The sequence below is a fragment of the Cotesia glomerata genome, linkage group LG3, assembly GCF_020080835.1.
Source record: "Cotesia glomerata isolate CgM1 linkage group LG3, MPM_Cglom_v2.3, whole genome shotgun sequence".
NCBI classification, from domain to species: Eukaryota; Metazoa; Arthropoda; class Insecta; order Hymenoptera; family Braconidae; genus Cotesia; species Cotesia glomerata.
In genome coordinates, this window is record NC_058160.1 from 14,443,287 (window position 1) to 14,457,581 (window position 14,295).

Below are 14,295 nucleotides of genomic sequence, written 5' to 3' on the forward strand. Positions count from 1 at the left end.
TTTTCGTGAATTTCAATCAACTCTAGCGTCTTAACTGTTGATAATTAAAAACTCGTGCTCCGCGGGAATTAAGTATATATATCATAGACAAAATTCAGCCACAAGTTGACTTGAGCTGCCCACTCTTCATAGAAGAAAACTTTGCTCGAAGTTTTGAAATTAAAAAAAATTCCAATTTTCAGGTTACGAAACGAGCTTGTTGACTGCGCGATAAAAATCTGATACTCACAGAATCTATTGTTCTTACCTTCAACTTTAAAGGACTACATCACTTGTTTTGTTATTTTCATTTTTAGTGCATGTGCGAGCCGTTTTTTTTACAGCAAAAATCTGGACGTTTTTACAAATGGATTAAAATTACTTACCATCAGAAACAACTATAAATATCTAAAATTTTTCTAGTCTCAATAAAGTTATGGATATTTGGGGTGTAAAATTGTCTTTAGAAGTAATTATTATCGAAAATGACAGTAACTGTGAACAATTTTTCAACTAGAACATTATTTTTTATTCAACCGTTTACGGTTTGGTTTTACAATATTAACAATATCAAAATTATCGGAATCTGAATACTTCCGCGCTTGTAATTGATTTTGAGAAATTGGTATAAAGCTATGATATGATCTCGTATTTTTTATTGTATTTATATTTATAAATACCTTTCAGATAAAAATGTCTCAGCAGCTTCTACATCCTGGCTTGATACAAAAAAAAATTTTATACCAGAAATTTGATTAGAACAAAAGTCGTGCATTGCGATTGGAGTTAAAATATGGTCATCGGTAGATTGTTGCAAGCTTGCTCTTCTTACGGTCCTTTTGATCGTACCACCTGCTCCATCGCATGGACTTTTACCATGAGAAGTGGCAAAGAAATGCCACTCTGCTTTTAATCCAAAATCCGCTTCATGACGACATATATTTATAAAATTTTTTTTATTTTTGTGTTGAGCGGCTGCTCCATCACTGAAGTAATAAATTTTTTTAAACTCCGGATAACTGTTTTTAATGTAATCGAGAAAAATTTTTTGAAATGCAAAAAAAGATACTCTATTGTGAGTAAGATAATCACTAATCACACATAAAGTTTTTGTCTTAAGTAAACCGTCTTCTTTAAAATAAATTACAAAGGGATGTAGAGTAGCTTGATTATTTGTCCAATGAAACGATTGTACTTCATCTTGTACCATAAATGCATAATTTTTTGAGAAATCAACTAATGCTATACACTCTGAATTGTCTTTTAAATTTTCTTTCAGGTATCTCAAATACTCGGATTGTTTTTTTGAAATAAAATGATGAGGTTTTAAAGTTGTCAATTGTATTTTCAAATCATCTCTACATTCATCGACATTCTTAACTACAGTTAATAAATTGCAGCGATCAGTAGAAACCCATTGCTTAAAATTAATTTCAGATGACAATTCACATTCATTACATATATCGGAATCAATAACATCAGTGCCTGGACATTCTTTACAGCTATTCGCTGGGTGCGTAAGGCATAGTGGGGGACACAAAACTGATGTCAGCGCCCGCTGCGGGACAATACAGAACTAAGGGTGGCTCTTTATTACTAAAAGCTATGAAAATAATACGTGTGTTAGTTTATTTAAATAAATAAAATAAAATGGGTCATCAAAATTGTTGTGTAGTTAATTGTAAAAATACTAGTAGAAATAGTGATTGTAAATTTTATAAGTTTCCGGTTGCCAATTGGAAATTAAATCAGCGAAAAAAATGGATAGCTGCTGCTCAACATCTCTCATATGTTCAGCCAGGATTAAATTTTTACCCTTTATTAAAGTTTGTGGTTGAAAAATAATATTATGGGTAATAGATTGCAAAATTAAATAAAGAATATAAAAATTTAAGATATATTCGTAAATATAAAGTAATGTTAAATAGAGCTATTCGTTATTTTTTATATAATTTCAGATTGTTATATATTTAATATTAATACTTATTTTTCATTTAATATTAATTTAACAATAAACACCTTGACAGATTTTAACACTGATTAACCTAATTCACTTGAGATTTGTTTTAGTTATTGTGTTTATTTTCCTTACTATTTTCAACTGACCCAAGAAAAAATTTTTAATTTAATCTACATTCTGTGTAATATGTCACATTTTACATAGAAAACAAATTTTTTTCAAGTTTATTTAATTGTTTAAATAACTATTTGGCATCTAATACATGTAAATTTTCTTAAAAAAGCCACCGTAAGTTGTATCGTCAGGTGGCGGTGGGGTCACGCACCCAGCGAATATAACATACATTGTTCACTGCTATCATTACAAACTATCTTTTTCAGTAATTCTTTATAGGTAAGTTTAGTTTTACACGCCATTAACATTAACTTCATATTTTGATGGATCAAACAAACACATACTGAATGTGTACCACTAGCCCCAGCCAAAACACAGTTCTTCGGTCGAAGTGAAGCAAACGACGAGAATCCTATGGCTAAGTTTGGATGAATTTGCTTGAATTTTTCATAGGCTTCTTTCAAATTAAATAAGATTAAACGTTTTTGTTCTTTAGACTTTCCGTTATTCTTATCGCGTACAGTTACACAATCTCTTTGACCTGGCATCAATCTACTAATATCATCATCTTCGAAAAATTTTATAACAGCTTCAACAATTTTTGTTTTCAACTGACGTCCACTTTCTTTTTTTGGAGCCTTCGCTAATACTCCATATTGTGCCCTCAGTGTTTTAGCTTTTTTTACAAGATATTCACTACATTCAAATTCTGACTGTATTTTAGAAATTGTCCACTTTTTCGGTAATAAACTTAAAATTTCATATTTCTCGTCAAACGTTGTAGATGCTTTAAATTTCATTTTCAATTCATCGATTAACTCTAAATAGTCTGCATTATAACAAATATGATCATTGTCTTTTTTATTATTTTCATGTTCCACAACATCAAAAGTATGTAAAGATGATCGTGAAAACGTTAATTTATGGCAATCTTCTTTCAACAATAAACCAATCGAACACTCCATTACTTTTTTTAAGAATTGAGAAATCACAATACACATCAACTTACTAAAACAACCGAACTGAACAAAAGAACGCTCTCTGAAACAATGACAATTGAGCTTTTATAGACAAAGAGTTAAAGTTCTTCAAAAATCCGCCACGGCCAAATGTCGCTGCTCTCCCGCTTAATTACTACCATGCAACCTAACTTGGTCGGGGAAAGCACGCGACAAGCGAAGAGTGAGTGAAACAATAGCGTTAAGCTGATGCGTGAAATTTGACACCGATAATCTAAGAAGTTTGTTTATTTTTCCATTTTGCTTACTTTTCCAATCGACGGCATCGAATCACAAAAAAATATATAAATTGGAAAGTGACAGAGATTAAGTTATTAGTAATTTAATTGATACTTATGAACTCGAATTTACTTCTCGAGTATACTTATATTGTTAATAATTAATAATATTTCTAATTTTTCGTTTGAATTTACGTCTATTCTCACTTACTTTTCAATGCATTGCAGTCAAATATTGAAAATAAGCTTATCTCTATACGCATGCATGAAAATATATAAAAATTCTGTTGTGAAGACAGAATTTTTATAGACAAAAAATTGAGATAAAAACTACCAGTTATTTAAAAAAAAAAAAAATTGAGTTGATTTTTGCTATAAAAAAAACGGCTCGCACATGCACTAAAAATGAAAATAACAAAACAAGTGATGTAGTCGTTTAAAGTTGGAGGTAAGAACAATAGATTCTGTGAGTATCAGATTTTTATCGCGCAGTCAACAAGCTCGTTTCATAACCTGAAAATTGGAATTTTTTTTAATTTCAAAACTTCGAGCAAAGTTTTCTTCTATGAAGAGTGGGCAGCTCAAGTCAACTTGTGGCTGAATTTTTTCTATGATATATATACTTAATTCCCGCGGAGCATGAGTTTTTAATTATCAACAGTTAAGACGCTAGAGTTGATTGAAATTCACGAAAAATGACTAAAAAACACTCATTTTCAGCACGCTGCTTATATTTAAAGGACTCGTCCGAGCCAATTATCTTTATTTACCCTTAAACTACTATCTTTCCCACTGTAAATTCCATCTTGATCATGCAGATAGCTTCAAACAGAAAAATTTCGCAGTAAAAGTTAATAAGCCTTAAAAATATCGATTTTGAAAAATCTTTATTTAAATAGGCGAAAACAAGCGCTTGTAAAAATCAAACTTGTGTAAATTTTGTTCTTTGGGACCCTAGAGAAGAGTTTCTCAAAGTTACACCAAAATCTAAAATGAGACGGCAACAATTTTTTTTTTTTGAGACGATTTCATATGGAATGACTCAGCTGCGCTTTGGAGAGAATTTTTTTTTATACCTTAAAAAAGTTTTTAAGACAGCAGCACTTGAAAAAAAAAATAAAAATGTCCTGTTCAACGCCTCAAGCGAATGTTTGTGTGCCATGGTACATTAATCCCAGATGATAATGTTACACTGTTTCAGCACTGTGTCTATGGAAGATCGTTTTTTTATGTTGCACACTGCGTCAGGGTTATTTTGAATATTTAGTGGTAGCTTAAATACTGAATAAGCTGTTCTGCCTCCATCCAATAAAGTTGCCACAATGCCTGATGATGCAACGGCCAATGCGATGCCATTATTAAATCGTATTTTGGCGAGAATTAGCGAAATAAGGAATGTCTTGCCAGTTCCACCTGGTGCATCTAAGAAGAAGAACCCACCTTGTCCTGCTGAAACTGCAAGCATAATGCGGTCGTAAATGGTTCTTTGTTCCTCATTCTTTAGTGGGACATTACGAGTAACAATTGCCGCCGTTTCTACAGTGATTTACTGCATTTCACGATTCATTTCAGTGTTCATTAAATCAGTTGCACCTCGATTTGGTGAATTCATACCGAAATGACTGAGTGGTAAGTTGGCAATGATAATGCAAAGATCCTCAATAGCAATCAATGCTTCATTGTACATATCGTCGCTGAATGTTATCGCTAGATCGTTACACCGTGTACGATGTTGATGCAATATATCATCAGTCATTGAATCTTTGTGATTATCCCACAATATCTCCGCTCGGGCTGGAAAACATGTAGTCAACACTATAGCGAATAGTAGACGAATTTGTATTGCTGTACAGTTCAATGCTGCTTTAGCAAGCATACATTCCCACTGATTATCATCTTCTAGCAAGCCGAGTGCAAGGCATGCATCTTTATACGTTGTATACTGTTGCCCATTCACTTTACATATATCTTGAAATGACAATGGGCCAGTAACATTAACCAACAATAGTCGAAGATAAAAGCACTCAGTCTGTCTTGGATTCACTGTAAATACTCGCCCCAAGGCGTTTGATTTTAATAAATTAGGGCATGCATCAACTGGTGAGCCTTGCTTGCGGGGTATCCATTGTTTTGTTTGAGCCCATGTGAAATAGCGTGGTACTTGTGAATAGAGTAAAGCACGTGCAAAGGCACCAAAATCATCCGCACGATTACACAATTCAAAAAATTCAGTGAGTGTAGTTTTTGGTGGATTTATAGCACGATCAATCGCTGTCTCGTTCGTGAAATATACACGCTGACCATTTTCAAGATGAATGGCTAACTGAACAACTGCTGGATCCCGTTCATGAATTGGAAAACCAAAGATACGCCAAACAGCTTCATTGGAGCTGATGTACCGACCTATTCGGTAGAGCGTTATTTCATCGTTTTTATTTACTGGAGGAGCATTCACATTGGTATTTTCCACTCTAAACACCGCCATGTCACTGCCTTTATGGACATACTCGCAAATGTATTTGATGCTCTTCACAGAACTGCAGAACTCAACATTAATATGACCATTGTATGTTTTGCTCAGCAGAGGCGAATATGGCATGACCCAACGATTGTCAATATCAATGTCTGTGTTGCTGATGTTTTTAATAAATGATTGTCCGCCATTATCTGGATTCCTTTGACGATATATTGGACATCCGTCGACATTTGTGATTGTATCGTTAGTGAAATCTTTAGGGAAATTTTGTGTACATTTTCCATCTGACATCCAAGGCGATGAACGATTAAAAGTACCGCATGGGCCATGAATCATGTTTGCTGTAACAATATCAAACAGCAATTGATCAGTAGACGGATCGAGAATTTCTATAGAAATTATATTATCTATTTCTTCAGGACGGATTTTGTCGATTAACCATACCAAAATGTGGGCATGACATAATCCTCGCTTTTGCCACTCAACCGAATACAGCCAGCAATGTGTGGGACCGAAAACATGTGATTTAGTAATAAAATTTATTAATGACTTCAGCTTTTTTCTTAACACACGTGCTGTAATGTCATGACGATGTATTGCATTTTGGCCAGGCAACAGCAAAGATGTAATCTCTGGCCATTTTAGATTACATGTGAACGTGATAAATAAACGCGGTCGCCCATATTCGCGCACGAAAGTCAGAGCATCGTATATACTCGTATATACTGTATATACTCTTGCATATGACGTGGACTGCCTACGTACGATGATGGTAGAATGACAGAGTTACCAATTTCGGCGGCGTCGGCGTTGTTGTTGATAGCGTCTCGCAAATGAATGTACTCTTTCGCGTGCAGCTTTTGTTGATTATATCGTAAGTATCGTAGTCGTTCGCTCTCAATCTTCGCGTACATGTCGACCATGAATTGTTGACAAAGCTCTCAAAATTGTAGAATGACGTTATCCAGCCCGCATCTAATCATCAATCTATACGCATAATAATCCTTCGAGCTAACGTTCTTGTTTGTTTCGGCTCCTGTAATAATATATTTATAAATATTAATTTAAGTTAATTGCGTTTAATAATTTAATTGTTTTGTTAAAAGTGTAATAATCAAATTCATAATAAATGAAGTACCTGATACGGGATCTCGTTGTTTAATATTTATGCTATATCCGTCTTGTCCCTTCCAGAAGATTAGCGGATATTGGAGAGGGTCATATGAACAGTGAGTATCAGCAATGAACTGAAGATTAATATTTCTCCTACGAATCACAATTTCTCGTGCACCTGTACGATCGCCAACCATGATTTCAGCAACGTCGTCAGCAACAGGTGCATTGAATCTACGAATGTGTTCTCCAGCTGGTGTTTTATCAGGATTAATAACAATAGCGTGATTATCGCTTTCTAATTTGTGCATGTGGGATTTGAATATTTTCAACAATTCATTATGCTCATTCAATAGAGCATCCAGCTCGCTGACGATGCGTCTAGCAAAGAATAAATCAAGGTTATTGTAGCCACAATGTGCATCCACCCGATTGGCTAGTGCGCTTCCGGAGTCCTCGCCGCCCATAAAGTTGATTTGTAAAAATTTATGTGGTTCGTTAGGCATTGGCAGCAATGAGCCTATTTTATGATAAACTTGGCCTCTGATTTTAAATGTAGAATTGTATTGTTGACCATTTGCATTAGTATTTTGAACTATTTCTGTTGCTCCGAACGATGTCATTTGAAAGCATGAGTTGAATGTTCGAATGGACTTCAGGAACACGTTAGAATCTGTATCTGTGCCGATAAGCAAACCGTTCAATGGTTCCGGTGGTGTTTCAATTACAGGTAGTTGTACCTTCTCTGACGCGCAACACATCCCAGCTGGTTCATTTTTGAATTTCAAAGCATGACAATAAGGGCATTCTTTGTCCATAGCACCAATTACTACTTTTGAATGAGCATAATATTCAATATCGGGCTCATACTGGAATGCTAGACGCAGAAATAATGTAGCTACAAATGCTCGATGTGCCTGTTGGCGTTGTTGGTCATTCGCTCTGCGTCTATTGACAGTAAAACGGTGTGATTGTCGTTGTTCTAATCTCATGACTTCATTGCGTTCAGCTCGTGTATCGTCTGATTGTTCTTGACGCAATTGCGCCATTCTCACACGCACTCCACTATTTTCTTCCTGAACTTGTTCTTCGGTTCTTTGGGCTCTTCTATTTCGAATGATTCTAGATTTATTTGTATCACGGCTCAACTTGGCCCCTTTGCGTTTTATTGGCATTGTTCACTGTACAATACAAAACACAGATGAATAGAACTGATTGAATTATTTAATTATTATATTTAATTATTATTTTAATCATTTATTTTATCTTTGATTACATTAAATACACATGTAAAAATTATATAGTTTCACGAAAGCGAAAAATTTTATGTTTCTTAATTATATCGATAATACATATTGTTAGAAATAGTGAAAAAAAAAATTCTGTCGAAGTTAGAGCTCTTATAAGTAAACACAAAAAAAAATTTCCCAATTGTAATAAAAATCTAACTTTCACCGAATTCGTTTTTCACCATTCCCAACAATATTTTCGTTATAAATAAGAAAGAATAATTTTTGATTTTATAATAAACGTAAAAAATAATTTATACTTACAACTCAATAGCCGTTGTTTGCGGGAACTCGTGACACGTGTTGAGTATTTTAGAGGTTATGTAAGTCACTTAATTAACTGATCGTGCGATTTACACTCAAAATTAATAATTTTATTAGTTATTAATAATTAATTATATTCAATAATATTAGTTATTAATAAATAAATAATAAAGTTACTCGAGAATATATTTGATATGAGAGTTACACTGAGATAGTAAAAATGTTTAATTACTACGCTTGAAGCATAAACACTAATAATAGCCGAAAACTGTAGAGGTAACATCCCTACTCCGTGCTGTTTACAGGATGAGAAGTGACACCGGTAGACACATGGAAGGGATAACTTACTAAGTGATAATAATTGATGTTATCGAGTGGGATAGAAAATGATAAAAATATGAAAATGACTATCAAAAAGCAAGGGTTGGTGATAAAAAAGTGCAAATTTAGAGTTGTATATATTTTTTGATGCGACATAATAAAAAAATAAAAAAAAAAAAAATTTTATCAAAAAAATTAAAAAAAAATTTTTGGGGTGAACACTTCTTATCACTTAGAGGTTAGAAAAATAGATAGTAGCCGATTCTCAGGCTTACTGAATATGCATAAAAAATTTCATGAGAATCGGTCAAGCCGTTTCGGAGGAGTATGGGAACGAACATTGTTATACGAGAATTTTATATATTAGATATTGTAACGTAACATTTTATGTAGCGTTACAGTAGTAGTATATTTGATTAATGTTGTGAGTTTATGTCGTGGTATTAAGGATTATCGTGAATAAGTGTGTGTAAGTTAGTTGTCTCGAGGATGTCGAGCTGTATCGCGAAAAAGTGACCGATGTAACGTGTCTCCCAGTCAGTTATCGATGACTGAACTCAGGTTCAGCCTCTTGGAACAAGGTGATTATCGCAGAGGAGCGACTGAAATGTCGTCGCCCCGAAATACGGGAGTTTGGCAGGCTCATGCGGTAGCTTGCGGTTGACAGGCCTCGATTGCTGGATGCTCGAGGGTAGTCGCGAGTGCTGTCAAGGCTTCCAGGGGAGCGGGATCACTAGTAGGTCTGCGACACTAGTTGAGTGAGTGGGAATGAGTGTGGAGTTATGTGTGTCTGGGAGTAGCGTGAAAGTGAGTTGAGCGCATGTAGCTGGTGGTATGAATGTAGTGGGGGTACGGTGAGAGGCATTCCGGCTGGAGTAGTGAAAGAGTAAGGATTGTTCTGTGTGAAAGTTTGGCTTGGGATCGGATTTATAGAGGAGTCTTGTGGAAGTCCTCGTAGAGGATGGACGTGCCGTCGCTGTTAGGCAGCATTAGATGTGTACCGTGAAAAGAGTCAGTGACGAGCTCTCTTAGAGTGAGCATCGTGTTTTGAGAGTGGAGTGAGTCTCTCGTATCGAAGCTGGCATGCCTCACGCTTGCTATTATCGTAGACGAATGGCCCGAGCCATTGTCTTTGTTTCGTGTTCGTTTGGGACTGCTTCCGCGCTATTTTAGATATTGATTTAGTTATTTTACCGATTAATAAGGTGGAGTGTTAGTTTGAGAGTACCGATTCGTGTACTAGATATTGTTTAGTCCCGTTTTGTAAGGAAATTACTTCCTCTGAGAGACGGAATCACGACCCTCTCTCCATAACCAGCATAACTGAGCGACACTGAGGTATTCCGTTACCGTCGAGGCTGCTCTTGGTCTTCTTGGGACATAAAAATTAAGTTATCGTATCCCGGATGCCGATACCGGTGAAACAAAAGTCGGCTGGCGCCTGTAGGGGTTCCTGGAGGATCGAGAGATGGCCAAATGCTGCCAACCGCGTAAAAATCGGTTGACTCGACTCAACAATTACTTCGAATTTTCTAATTTTATTAACTCAAACTTGAAGATTTTTTTTCGAAGCTGAAAAAACTGCGTCAAATACCGCTAACCACGTGAAAATCTAACAATTCATTCAAAAGTTATTGTGGTTTGAAAATTCAATAAATATTGTTCTATAAAACTTCTATCAGACTTTTGAGCTCTTCGAGCTCAAAAGCATAGAAAAGCTATCTCTTTAAGCTCAGAGAGCTCAAAATAAGACATAAATTGTATTTTTGAGCTCAAAAGCATCATAAGTGCAATTTTAAGCACCTAGGCACGGAATGAGCGAGACGTTGCAGGGATAGCCTTTTGGGTCAACCGTCGTCCTGATTTTTCTATTTCAAACTTAGAACAGCGATTTTAAGATTGTTTATGACCTTCGATTTTTTTTCAAATTTTCAAAAATATTACTTCCCAAGGCACGAATTTCAAGCCTAGTCTTATAAAAGGAAAATAAAAGGTTATAATTTTTTTTTTTTAATTGAAATTGAATTTTTTTTATTTATTATTCATGTATTATTGGCGGTTTTATGAGATGATATCTGAAAATATACCATACATTACGAAAATTAGCAATTAAAGACAAAATTTGAATTCCTAGGTTTAATTGTATTTATAACTTTTACAAAGTTTTTTATGTTTTTTTTGGCCCTATCAAAATAAAAATACTGTTTATTAACGGTTTTTCCTTAGTTTCTTAAAACATAAGTGTTTTAATGTTCATTGTCAGTTTTTTAATAGCAAAATAAATACAATTTGATGGCTACAATGTGCGCAAAAAAACTTATCTTATACCCACTAAAAACTGATAGTTGACAGTGATTTTTTAGTTATTATCTGAAATTTTGACTGTAAAAAGACATATTCAAATACCAAAACTTATAACTAAATACTTCTTGAGTGAACTATTTATAAACTGTGATACTCGGCTTCGCCTTGGCCAACAATTACATGTGATCTGAGGCTTTTCTTATTTTACTTTCCGAGGGTTGTAATATACTATTATATTTTTTTTTTTCATGGGGGAACTTAGTTAGATATGGTGGGTTTGATGCGGGCACGCATTCTTAGAACATGAACATAAATAACAAAAGTGGGGCGACCACGATGACATTTTGCATCATCCTGATTGGTGCCCCAACTCATCTAGTCTTGATTCAGCCTATCCTAGAGATTTATACAAGACCTTATACAAAGACAACTATGACTAAAAGTGGGGGTTTAGTTGGAGGTAGACAGCTGGGACTGAGGAAAAGGATGTAGCCTTGGTTGCCGCTTTATAAATAGAATATTTGAGCCGTAGCGTTTGAAATATTATTTATCATGAATGTAATTTTTCTGAGCGTATTTTTTTTATTATTTCGAAATTATTATTTGTTAATAATAAAGGATAGTTACGCTGGCCGTAACAAATGTCGTTGAAACTGTCCAAAAAGTTACGAGGAATGTCACCTAACCAACCGTATAAAGATATATACATTTATAATTTATGTTTATCCATATACACAGTCTTCAAACCTACCAATTGGATTAAACGGCAGTTTTAAGATGTCGCAAAAACTGCCGTCGTATGCTTTTTATTTTGACGACAATCGTCAAAAATGACAAATGTCGTCAAACATATCGCACACTACCGAAAATGGTCGTCAAACTTTCCGCAATCTATACATATAAACATTTGAACCATATGTATTTTCTGACTTAGCTCGTCGAGTTAAATCAAAATATAGCAAAATTTTTGAAAGTTACGTAATAAGGACAAATACAATAGTTAGATTTTCATGAATCTACTAAAAACTCTTTACTGACGAGTATAAGATTAAATTGAACCACTAATAGATAACTATAATTTTTAGTCAACAAAAAATTAATTGTAAATAATTATTTTTGAACGAATTCATTAACTTTTTCCTTTTCAAGCAAATCATTAAGGGGTTACATGGATTTCTCGGTTTCGAAAAATCGATTTTTTGTGTCTTATTAAATTCTACAACATCTCTAAAGTATTGTCCGAAAGTTTTAAATCGATCCGAATAATAGTTTCGGAGATACAGTTTTAAAAAGTTGCGTGCTTAAGGCGCTGTTATATTGTCACTCAAAACTTTAAACGCGTTTTTCTCAAAACTATGTTTTCAAAGACGGTATCCGAGGTTTCTAGAGAACTACTCAACCGATCTTGATGAAATTTTAGACAGGTCTCCGAGATATAATTTACAAGGTCTTGAACGAAGGATTTTTTTTTATTTCAATCACAACAATTTGAAAAAAAATGCTGCGAAATTTTGGCCAAAGTTTCAATTTTTTTTTTGTAAAAAACTTCGCCAAAAATCCAATTCTAATTTTTTTTTTCCTTTTTTCAAGACCTAGCTTAAAGTTTTAACTAAAGCACATATTCTTTGATGTTATACTTCTTTCGGCACGTTAGGGAAAAATTATGAGAGTAAATTTTTAAGATGCGCGCGCACACCGTCACGAAAAACCGACACCCTGAAGTGAACTAGTCAACATTTTCGTTTTTCAAAAAAAGTAACCGGCAAAGTGAAAGTAAGGCCATCTACGTATGTTTGCGTGAGAACTGGTAACTGTATTCACAATATTAAAAATAATAAAATATACATAAATATGCATTTTCAACTTCCCGCTAGGAAAATTAAAAATTTTCTAATAATGGGAATGAATGGGAAGTCATTGATTTCGGTCCGATTTTCGACATCCGAGTTTTCATCACGTTTTAAGGTCCCAGAAAGCCATTCTGAGTATTATTGCCGAGATATCCGGCTGTGTGTGTGTATGTTTTTTGTTTTAAGGGGGGGGGGAATCCTTTTTACGGATTCTAGGCATAGTTGTTTGGCCTGGATATGTGGCGACTCGACGCAGTGTTATACTAAAACTCGATGCTAGCGCCCCTACCCACTAAACCCTAAACCCCTTTTCCTCTTTCCCCTAATCCCTCATGGAAACCACCGCCAGGCATTACTTCGTGAGGGGAGGATCTAGCTACTGCTCTTTCTTCTGGTAGCTAAGGTGTTATTTTACCTGTCTTCTAGTTGTTGTCATTTGCTCTTCTTCTTTCGATGGAACGCAAGTCTATAAGGACTTCTGTTGCAAATGTGCTGATGGCGTTCCAGGAAGCTCTTGATGACAACATTGCTTCTACTCTTGTCTCTGGTTGGATTTTCTTCTTTAGGATCATCTCCAGCTCATCTCGCTGTGGGTAAAATCGTGGGCACTCAAAGAAAACGTACTCCGCGTCTTCATTGATTCCTGGGCAGGACGGGCACTCTGGTGAATCATCATGCTTGAAGCGGTGAAGATACGTCCGAAAACATCCATGTCCTGACAACAACTGCGTCAAATAGTAATTGACCTCGCCATGACTCCGGCTGAACCACACATCAATCCGAGGTATGAGACGGTACGTCCACCGACCTTTCTCTGAAGCATTCCAGTCTTATTGCCATCTTGCGATGCTGTGTTGCCGTTCTTCCCTTCTAAGTTCTTCAGGGCTCAGTGTGGTTGACCTTTTTCGTTGATATAGGTTCCGTCTTTCCTCAGCTAGGACTCTGAGAGGCAGAGTACCGGAAATAACACATACTGCTTCCTCTAATATTGTTCGAAAGGCGCTTGCAACTCGTAGGGCACTCATACGATATATTGGTCCAGCTTTTCTCCATGAATCTTGCACCTCCCCCCACGAAAATAATATATATACTCGGATATATACGTGGTATATATCCGAGTATATAAACTGCGTATATATCCGAGTATATATATTGTATATATACAGGGATATAAATTTTTTGCCCACTTATATATACCAAAGGATATATACGCGGTATATATACCGCGTGCGATGCTGATATATATACGCGGTATATATACCGCGTGCGATGCTGCTATATTCGCGGTATATATACCGCGTGCGATGCTGATATATACCAGTAAATATACCACATGCAATGCTGATACATTCAAGCACAATGTATATCAGTATATATACGAGTAAAAA

The 14,295-nt window shown here is 35.2% G+C and overlaps 1 protein-coding gene across 13 annotated transcripts in view; it reads left to right on the plus strand.

Annotated features, from left to right (window-relative positions):
* The window catches only part of LOC123261717 (potassium voltage-gated channel protein Shaker), a 1,350,734-nt gene that overhangs the window by 356,658 nt on the left and 979,781 nt on the right, over nt 1–14,295 (plus strand). The gene's annotated exons all lie outside the window — the stretch shown is intronic.